An 11808-nucleotide genomic window follows, 5' to 3' on the forward strand; every position below is an offset into this window, starting at 1 on the left:
TAATTTTATGTAACATAAAATATTTTTTACGGCAAGTACATATTTTCTTACGTTCATTTTTTATGTATGAAATAAGACAAAATTTACACAACGTAAAAATACGGTGCATTGATGTCAAAATAGAGAGGGGGTGAAGAATAACTATTCCTCACCCAGGGTGACGAATAGCGCGACCTAGTGTTACTATTCATCACCCAGGATATATATATATATATATATATATATATATATATATATATATATATATATATATATATATATATATAACTATTCCTCACTGAATCTCTGCCCGCGCTGAATCTCTACCTGCCATAAGTATGTTCTACAGCAACTACAGACTTGACTGTGAACTAAAGAAAATCCCAGTCACTGAATCCCTCCATACAGGATACCACCCATAACAAACTAGTACATATATAAGCAAAAGCAAAAGAAACAGGGGAATTCTGTTGGACATCCCGACATACACAAGGCTCACAACAGCATAAGCAAAAGAGCAGCACGTCTCCAAATAAATAGCTAGCTAGCTAGCAGCAGCCAATAATCAAATTCAAAAATCCCGGTTCAAAAAAAAATTCAAAATTGCTCCCGACACTATATTACAAATGAGTAACAACATCACTAAGCTCGGAACAGCATAAGCAACAAAGCGCAGTACATGCTCGATGCAAGACAAAATCTTGTTTTCCTTACGGTCTGGTTAAAAAAAGAAATTTTACAGGCTGGATGAAAATCCTGGTGAATATACAAAGCTTAGCAGCAACCATTCAGTCTCTGCAATAGAGTGGTGAACGGCTAATTAAACAGCCACCGTAGATTTACAGGTGTCCACTGCTAAGCAAGGCAAATGCATCCTATTACTCTGTCACGCAACTGAACGCCTGCAAGCAAACAGCAAAAGTATGCTTAGCGAAATTTTATAATTAATTACAAAAAAATGAGGATATCCTAATTAAAAAATTAAATTCTCTCTGATGAGTAAAGATCTTTAAATGGAGTGGAAAGTTACAAATCAGAATGCTTCACTCCATGATGTATGGCACATGGGCTAAATAAATAAGAAAATCAGCATTGCTCAACCGACTAATCAGTAACCAATGGGAAAAGAGGCAAAAAGCTTACATATATCAAAGAACTTTTAAAGGGAATGAACCATGGTAGAAATGCCGCCCATATCAATATGATGATGGAGAATCTTGTTCAGAACACAGACCTAATCAAATCAGCATAACTATATTGAGTACAGTTACCAACGGAGGAAATAAGGAAAGAGTTGCATACATCACAAAGTTTTACCTGAGTCTCTGGAAAGAACTCCATCCATATCCATATGAATGGGAGCTTGGAGAATCTTGTTCAATCCGAAATTCTCGGATGTGTGAAATCTTGTGCCAGTCATGACCCTTGTTCTTCTAGCATCTTCGTATCAGCATAGAGTGAGAACCAAGGAATTGTAATTTCTGTAAGGAGGCAGGCAGCTCTGGGAGTGACTGGATCAGTATAGCGCTCTGAAATTCCAGGGTTTCGAGGCAGGAAAGCCTTGCAATTGTTGAAGGCAGGAACTCCAGTGGAGAAGCGTCAAGCACTCCCAAAATTGTAAAACAGTTGCGGTTTTGCATCAACCACTCCTCCGGTAGACGGTTCCAGCTTTTGTCAATACTCAAACTCCTAACTGAGTTGACTCTCCTCAACGGCTCACACTGCAAAAGAAATGGATCGCTAATTCTCAGAGAATGAAGTTTTCCCATGTGTGAGGAAGCGCAGACAGCAGCAGCCTGGCTGGGATCAGATGCTTGAAGCATTTGCTGAGATGGAATGCCAATAAGCTTGTCACATCCAATGACTATCAACTGTGTGAGGGATGCGAGTTCTTGTATCCCATCTAAAGACGCAAGTTCGCTGCAGTGGGCAATTTCCAAGGATCGCACTGTTGTGAGACTTCTGAACACTTGTGCAGAGGGAAAGGCTGTCATCACACAATTAGACAAAGACAGAGTATCAAGAGAACTGAGGCTGCACATGGAGCCGAGTAGACGATTCTCATAAACACCAACTGAACCAATATAAAGGTTGCTGATAGACGATGCAAAGCTGATATCATCTGGCGTTGGGGCTGTCGTCACACAATCTTTTAACCGCAGAGCAGTTAGAGAAGTGAGGCTGGACAAGGAGTTGAGTAGACAAGTCCCATAAGCACCACATGACCTAATACGAAGCTTTCTGACAGAAGATGGCAAACTGACATATGCATGAGGAGCCAGCAGCTTTGGGCACTTGACCACTGAGAAAATAGTAAGAAGTTGGAGTGTTTGTAGTCGGTCCACAGGAAAACGCAACAGATTTTTACAGTTTTCAATACGTAATTCCTCCAGACTAGCAAAACAGTACTCTTGGTCCCGTGTGAGTGTGACTAGGTTTGGACATCCAGAGATCTTCATACTGGAAAGTAATGGTTTCTGGGACAATGCTCTTTCACTAGACTGATAAATTGCGGGGAAAGTATCCAAACCAACTCCCCTTATGTTCAAAATAGCAAGCATAGACGGTAATGCTGGTATGTTTCTCAGTGCTCCACACAAGCCAATCTCGAGTGTCTTAAGCAGGGGAAACACATTTCTTCCCTCCATTTCAACCCACTCCTCTAGTGCAGGAAGATCGCTAAGAACTAGTAGCTCAAGAGATGGTAAGGCAGGATGGGGGTCCTCACATCCATAAAATGAATGATCTATTCTTTTCACTGCGTGCAAGCTACATATGTGGAGATATCTGAGTACAGGTAGCCTGCCAAGAGCCGGAAGATTCTGCCAGTTTAAACAACCAGCAATATTAAGATATACCAAGTTGCTTATCACAGGGTGTCCCATCCAACAAGGAGATCTCACACCACTATATCTGAATATCGTGAGTTTGGCGAGGCTTGTGTGAGGCTGAAGGTTATCAAGCAACAGTTCCTCTCTACCTGACTCCCGTCTGCTGGTATCCCAGGAAAGTGATAACTTACTGAGATTTTTCTTTTCAGCCAACTTAGCCAGTTTAGAGTCTTCCACATTGCTGTTCTGAATACCAACAATATGTAAACAACGGAGATCATTTAGATCCCTAATCTCACTCATTCTTACATACTTGAGATCAACTCTGAGGTTTTGAAGAGATGTCAAGTGTCCAATCTGAGGAGGAGGTCCAGCTTGAATACCAGAGTAGTTTAGGCGTCTCAGATTAATCAAGTTCCTTAGCCGACTAGAATCCCAGAGGCACCCATTCAATCTGACCATTTTGAGATGATATAACTTGTATACAGATGAAGGACACTCAAATCCAGTCCACAGGCCAAACAAGCATCGAAGGTGCATTAAGTTATCAAATTCTTTTGGCAGATTCTCAAGCAAGTTCATATACTGGTGTGCCCTCAAAACCCGAAGTTTTGTGGCTACTTTAAGAACATTCTTTAGCACATGCCATCGAACCCTTCTGTCTGATGTTTTATCGAAGTAGATGAAGAGACTCCTTAATTTCGTCAGATGAGAGAAATCTCTTATCACCGAGTGATTTACTATATCAATACTTATATGGCGAACTGTTGCAGGAATGGAGCCATTTACTTTATCACTAAATACTCTAAAACACTCTTTTTCCGAAACAGTGCACGCTAGCTGATGCAAGAGATCATGCATCATGTAGTATTTATCAGAGCGTTCACCAGCACAATACAGATTATTGTATTTGTGGGGCTCACGTGATCTGAGTTCAAAGAAAGATTTTCTTGCTAGTATATCCAAATAGCACTCTCCAACATCTTCTGGCCTCTGACGCTCGACTGAAGAAATCTGGATCAGTCCTGAGCCCATCCACAAGTCAACCAGTTCATCCTTCCCATACTCATAATCTTCTTCAAATAAGCTGCAATACCTGAAGCAGGCCTGCAGGTGGGTGGGTAGATGCTGATAACTTAACCTTAAGACTTCCATAACACTTTTGTTATGTATGTTTTCTTGCAAGATTTTGTTCCAGTGTATACTATCCATATAATTACTCAACAGCCCGCCCAAGACCTTTGCAGTTAATGGGCATCCACTCAACTTTTTAATGATTTTCTTTCCAATCTCTTGCAAATTAATATAATCATCAGGATTTACTCCAAAAAATGCATGCTTGTTAAGAAGAACCAAAAGATCTTTATCCTGTAATCCCTCTAGTCTCAAAGACTTGGTTCTTACTCCTAGTACTCTCTCCACAATGTCTACAACTGATTGCATTCGAGTTGTCAACAAGATCTTGCTTCCCATGCCACCAAATTTCAGGGGAGCGAGCAATTTTTCCCAGTCTGATCTACTCTTGTCATTCCATACATCATCCAGTACAAGTAAAAATTTCTGCAAGTTAAGCTTCTCTTGGAGGACCTTTTGAAGCGTATTTAGACCAGTGACATCGGTATCTCTTCTGGTAGCTTCTTGTACAATCTTTCTTGTTAGAGCATGGACATCAAATTCCTTGGATACACACACCCACATAACCTGATCAAAGCATTTCTTTACCCTCTGGTCATTGTAGACTGCCCTCACTAGTGTGGTCTTGCCCATACCACCTATGCCCACTACAGCAAAAGTCGTGAAGCTGCAAGAAGCTTCAAGACTTTGATGATCGTTGCTTTCTTGCTTGACCAACCATTCAACTATCTGATCCTTCTCAGAGTCACGGCCAATTATCACTTCATCCAACAAGAAGGAGCTGGTCTCACGAGAATTAGTGGTTTCTTGCTGAGATATGTGCTTCAAACTAGAAGGATCAATCCGATCCAGCAATGGAAGAAAATGCCCCACGGCAACAGCAGCCTCATCAATTTTCTTCATGGCATCTATTATTTTCTTAACTGTACCAACATTAAATGTAGCATTGAACTGTTGGATGAACATTCGCTTACACTTGTACAGAGAGCTGCCCACATTATTGCCACTAGTTTGCACTTTTTTCTCAAGCTTGTAGTACTCCACTTCATCGAGAGCATCCTCAGCCTCCTCGACAGCATCCCTGAGCTGCCAGAGCAATGCATCAAGGGCGTTGCTTCGGTCCCTTATCTTCTCCATATCAATGGCATCAAAGACTAGTTGCACTTGCGGAAGTGTCCTCTCTAGACGTTCCTGCACTGCTTTCATACCCTCCAGCTTGGTGTACTTCTCCAGGTAGTCAAAAGACTTGCGGACAATTGCAGAGATGGCTGAAGAAGCCACAACTTTACCAGCGAAAGCCAAGGCCATGATTGGAGATAAGGCGATGAAAAGTATTGAAGCAGAAGATGGGAATTCCCTTGTAAACTGTACTGTAATGCCAGCTGACCAAACAAAAATTAAGGAACTGAAGAAGTGCACTTGTATATCACTTGTATTGGTGGGTCATTGCCAGCCCACGAAAATGACCCAAGAATAAATTGTGTCGTTTGATTTTTCAGTTTTGCATCACCATGAAATATCCACTCCGCTTGATGGGCTAATAGTGACGACAAACGGACTCGTTTCCCCTCTTTGCTGGCACCCCACAGAGAGCTGAGAAAGACAGTAATTATATATGCGTTATCACACGGTCTGGCTAAAAGGATAAACAGTAGCACAAATGCCAAAAAATCAGCATATATAGCCTTATACCAGTCAGTTCATCTATCCATTAGAGTTTGCTACTACTAAAGAGCAGAGAGCTCCAAGTAACAAGCAGATAAACTAGGAGGAAGAAGATAGCTTACAGAAATGGTAGAAACTTGCACTCCGCTTGACGAGCCGATAGTGATTAACAGAATCGGGTTGATTAACTCAATTTATCCTCTTTATTGAGTAATACTTCCCAACAACTCCTTGGACGGCTGAGAAAGACGGAGTAATTGTATTCCCCGATCCCTGAAAAAACACAAGCAGCAGTATATTGTTTCAGAAAACTGAAACTTGTAAATTTCTGAACGGTGCCGCTAAATCTCAGTCGACGAAGTCTCATTCGACGCTTCAGCCGTTAGATCTTTTGTTGCTTCAAGATTCGTGCTAGTGACTGTTTTGCCTTGTTTTGGCCTGGTTAGGGGCGCATCCGGCCCAGTTATGCTTTTTCTATGTTTCCGCTTTTGTTTGGGCTTTTTTTTGTGGGCCAGGTGGTTTGCACGTGGGATGGGCAGGTGAGGTGTCCTTTCTCGCTGTTTTCTTCTCTTGGGTTAATCCCGCTGGTACAGTAAGTATCCCCTCTTCGTGTCCATTTTCTTGTTCTTTTTGTTTATCCATTTTTGTTGGTTAGATCTAAGAGTATTTGGTCTTCCATCAGTACTGATTACTTAAGTGGGGTTCAGATAGGTGGGGATTTTTGTGTGGCTCCATTTTTGTACTAGGCTGTTTCTTGGACAGGCTAGTAGATTTGTTTGTCAGTCAGTTTGTATACTTTTTTCTTACATTCAATCAAATCAGCGGGCAGGTCTTTAACCGTTGATTAGTGGAACATAGATTATCACGAATTGTATGTTTTTTTGTCACTTAGATTCTACTAGTAGTTGTTTTTGGGTCACCCTTTTCCCTCTGTTTTTGTCCAGTCAATCAACCGAGGTTCAGATAGCTCACTAAGAATGGACAGGCTAGAGATATATATTTTATCAGTGTTTCCTGTAGTGTTCTTTAACTTATTTTTATATCAACTAGATATATGATCAGAGGCATCTATGTCGACCAACTTTTTTTTTACTTTGAATACTCAAATGGGGAGGGTTGCTAACTTTTGTTTGCACAATTTTTAGAAATGAGAACATCAACTAGTTACTTTGAATGAGAATATCAACTATCAATTTTTTTTTGAAATTTTGTTGCCAAGGGCATGAGCATTGACTAACTAGTTTTTCGTTTTTAGTTAGAATTTTTGTTGTTGTTTGTCTCTTTTTTTATGTAATCAATAATAAATAATGAACAAGAGTTTTTACAAAATAAATTGTAATACTCATACGCCCCAACTCACAAACATAATTTCTCCCTTTTTCTAACGCAAAAACTATGCATGCAACCGCAAGCGTCGCCTCGTACTTCATTCTTCGCATGTGTTCAACCATGAATACAATTGAACTTTTGTTTTCTCGGGGAAGGGGGGAGGGGGATTTTTCATGTTTGCCCCCAACTTGCAATGAACTTTTTTGTTTTGTTCGAGGGTCGGGGAGTGGGGGAGGGCAATTGCACATGGACACCACGCATGGAATTGCAAGCGTCACCCCCGACTGCAATTGCATATATTCCACACAGAAGCAATAGGATTTTGTTTTATCAGAGAGGCGGCAGGAGAGGGGGGCAGTTGCACATGTACACTAGGGCTTGCAACTGCAAGTGTCGCCTCCAACGGCAACTGCATGTCGCCCAATAGGATGCAACCAGACTTTGTTTTGTCGGAGGGGGCGGCGGGTGAGGCGGGGGCAGATGCCTGTGTAACTCTAGGCATGCAACTGCAAGCATCAATCCTGACTACAATTGCATGTCTTTCAACATGGTTGCAACTGGACTTTGTTTTGTTGGAAGGGGCGACGGGAGAGGCGGGGGCAGTTGCATGTATCACTCTAGGTATGCAACTGCATGTCTTCCAACATGGTTGCAATTGTACTTTTTGTTGTTGGAGGGAGCGGTGGGGAGAGGCGTGGAACTGCAAGCATCGATCCTGAGTACAACTGCATGTCTTCCAATAAGGTTGCAATTGGACTTTTTTGTTGAAGGGGGCGGTGGGGGAGAGGGGCTATGTAGTTGTATGCGTACACTAGGCACGCAACTGCAAGTGTTGCCCCCGGCTGCAACTACAAGTGTCATCCTCGTTTGCAATTGCATGTCTACACACCCGACTGCAACTTGACTTTGTTTTGTCGATGGGCTGTGAGAGAGAGGGGGCGATTGCATGTCTGACACTAGGCATGCAATTGCAAGTGTCGCCCGCGACTGCAATTGCATGTCTGACACTAGGCATGCAATTGCAAGTGTCGCCCGCGACTGCAATTGCATGTCTACACATCCGACTGCAAATCACCTTTGTTTTGTTGGAGGGTGGTGGGAGAGGGGGCGGTTGCATGTGTGAGACTAGGCATGCAACTGCAAGTGTCACCCTCAACTGCAACTATAGGTGTCACCCTCGTTTGCAATTGCATTTCTACACACCCGACTGCAACTTGCCTTTGTTTTGTTGATGGGCCGCTAGAGAGAGGGGCGATTGCATGTCTGACAGTAGGCATGCAATTGCAAGTGTCGCCCTCAACTGCAATTGCATGTCTACACATCTGACCACAAAATGACCTTCGTTTTGTTGAAAGGCGATGGGAGAGAGGGTAGTTGCATGTTCGAGACTAGGCATGCAACTGCAAGTGTCACCCTCGATTGCAACTGACATTTGTTTTTTCGGAGGGGGCAGTTGCATGTCTGACACTAGGCATGTAACCGCAAGCATCACCTTCGACTACAACTGCATGTTTACACACTCGACTGCAACTGACATTTATTTTGTCAAAGAGGGCGGTGAGGAGAGAGGGCAGTTGCATGTACAACACTAGACATGCAACTGCAAGCATCGCCCCCGATTTGCAAGTGCACGTGTTCAACGCATCTACAACTATGTGTTGTTTTGTGGGGGTGGGGAGAGAGAGTTGCATGTCTGCTACCACGAAAGCAACTGCAATTGTCGCCCCCAACTATAAATATGTGGTGTTCTATCAAGGGATGGACAGTTACATGTCTACCACTAGGCACACAACTGCAAGTGTCACCCAAACTGCCTTCAAAGGTGCAAATACAGAGTATAATGTTTCCTTTTCCTTGTTTTGTCTTGTTGCATCCGCCCTTTTCATTCTTTTATCTATTTTAGTTTTATCATTTTTAAATTTTGCACTACGCGCCACACCCCACAGCCTACGCACAACTAGAGTAGTACGCGGTTTATTTTATTTTTATCTAGTTTTCCCTCTTTTATTTTAATTTTACATTGCACATCACACATCGCAACCCATCTACAACCACGTTGCACTCACGGCTAGTGTTTTTTATTTTCATAAATATTGTCTCCATATCTAAATTTACGCCTTGCAATTTTAATCTTTTTCATACATTATTTTATCCTCTTGTTAATGTTCTTTTTGTTGCACTTTTAATACATTAACATTGTAGATAATTTATTTTTATTTAATGGTCGTATACTTGTATACAATTAGTCGACCGGCCTTGACTTTTTTGGTGGGTCTTTATTTTATTTTTTAGGGGATTTTTTGTGGCGTGTTGTGTTTTTGGGCAAAATAATTATGCCTTTAGGTGGTCGTCTTTTGTTTGGCAGTAGGCAGACAATACACTGCCATCACGTTTTTTTGGCACATGTAAGCGTTTGGTTTTGAAGATCTCATAGGACAACTCATTTTCAGACTATTTCCTCATCATGTTTTCTTTACGCCCCTTTTCTCATTATTTTATTTTTCTTTAGCTTTTTCGTCAATGGAGCAACCTATTCTGGGTATAGCTTAATTACAAGGATGCACAAAGACAATCTAGCATAACATTTTCTGTGAAGCTGGTGCTTTTTTGCCAGCCGAACGTAGTGCATATCGTGACGAAAGTGTGACAAGCTCCAGTACAGGAAAAGTAAAAGCCAGACAAACAAATAGTCCAGCCCAAAAGAGACAAACAATCTAAAAGGCCTAGCAGAAACAATCAAAAGCCCACTACTCAAGCCCATGACGTTGGAAATCAAAACTCAGCAATTAAGGAGGCTGAACGGGCCAAATCAGATATTAGATGACATCAGCCGACTGAGACTTCATCAAGTCTCAGTCGACTGATTCCTAGACACACCCATTTCTGAAACTCCTTGAACAGCCTGATACTGGCAGGTCTGCTCATCTTTTGGAACTTGGATTTACGCAGAAACGGAGAGGTACAAAAGCAGCAGATAGCTTACTGAAGAGGTAGAAATTTTGCAGTTGACTTGAAGTGCCTTGCTCTTTGCCAATCGATCCGTAGAATGGTGAGTGGAGCAGAGTACAGATGACAGTGCTGTGTTTGTTTTGAAAAATCAAAGCGGAAATTATATAAGCACGTGTAATCGTGATAAGAGGTAGGAACACCATGAGGAGGCGGCCTGCTTGTGCTCTGGTTTCTTCATCCGGTGCGTCCAGAGCATGAGATCATCAATGATTCACCCAAGGGTGAGGATACTTTCGTGATTTTGCGGCTTGAAAGTCATAGCATTTCTGGAATCCTAAATCTTCCACAGAATAATGAGGAGGATGGACTGCTAGATTACCGCATCCACCAGTGTAGGGACACGGCAATCCCAAAGGTCACCGATGTTACCCGAAGGGGAGAGCCCAATCCGTCGCCATATCCGCTGCACGAGCGGGCAGTCAATGAATATGTGTGAGCTGGTTTCACCATCGAACCCGCAGCGCGGGCATAGTGAGTCGGAGACGATATGCTTGAGTAGTAGGTTGCTTTTGGAGTTGAGTTGATCACGAAACAGAAGCCATGTAAAGATCTTCACACGGTTTGGAACGTATGAAGACTAGATGGCTACAGCATGCACGTCATTGTCGTCGTGGTCGGTGGGTTGATGGTAGCTGGCGTGTTGAAAGTAATCAGGCACTTGTTGGTGGACAGAAAGGCAGCACCACGTAGCTAGGCATCTTCCTAACGATTTCTTAGGCATGATTCCTGTGAGCTGTGCTTTGTCTTCTACTTCCTCTGTAAACAAATATAACAGCGTGTAAATAACTACTTTAGTGATCTAAACACTCTTATATTTTTTTTATGAAGGGAGCGTGTAATTTGGACATTATACTCCATATATGTTTGATAATTTATTATAAGATTGTAGATGTTGGTTTGATGCGATGGATAGTGGTTGGTTTCAGTGGCGGAGCTTGAGCTGAGATCATGGAGGGGCCATTGGCTGTTGAGGGGGGGGGGGATACTATCACTGTAAGCTGAGAACAGAGGTTTCAGGAAAAAAACAGAGTGCTGGCAACTCTGTTTTTCGATGAAGTTTTTCTTTTAGAAAAGGAGGATGTACCCTCGGCCTCTACATCTGGACGATGCATGCAGCCATATTATTAATTATTCATAAAGACCATACAAGGTGATACATCAATAAGCCTGAAGCCACCATATTGGCAACACCGTTGCTACTCCTATACCCTTGATGAAGGTGTGCCGAATGTACGGACCTAATATCAAACAGACATCACACCAAAGCCTAACATCTAAAGCCAGGCGTCACATCCAAGCCACTACCTGGATTGGGCCCCACACCGATCTGGCACATTCCCAGTGAGCACCGCACGCTGCAAGGGCCGTCACCTCCATCATCCCTCGGTCCATCCTCGGAGCAGAACTGAAGCACTGACCTTGCCAGGCCTCTCTGCCATCAACACCACCATGACGCCATACAGCTTCCTCCTCCTACGCGAGTCCATCTCCGTGCACCAGACGCCGAATCCCCACAGCGCCACGCCGCCGAGATCTGCCACCATCAATGTGTAAGATGAAGCACCGCTCCACCAAAGTTGCCGTCCTCCGGTCCCTTGAGCCCGTGTGCACCTCCAAGAATGGCGCCCCCAAGGGAGAAACGACACCAGAGAGCCACCGTCATCCAATCTACTGATCCAGGGTTTCCTCCGGAGGTAGCAGAGAGTGGCCTTGAACTTCTCCACGGTGATGCCTTTAGGAAGGGAACGACGCAGACAGCGCCACCATCACCGGCCTTGGCAATAGCCAATAGCAGGTCTTCACCCAGATCTGATCGAAGACCTCCATCTCTCGTGCACGGGTCGCCGCCATCCTTGCCGGG

This window comes from Triticum aestivum, chromosome 7D (genome assembly GCF_018294505.1).
Source record: "Triticum aestivum cultivar Chinese Spring chromosome 7D, IWGSC CS RefSeq v2.1, whole genome shotgun sequence".
Taxonomy (NCBI): Eukaryota; Viridiplantae; Streptophyta; class Magnoliopsida; order Poales; family Poaceae; genus Triticum; species Triticum aestivum.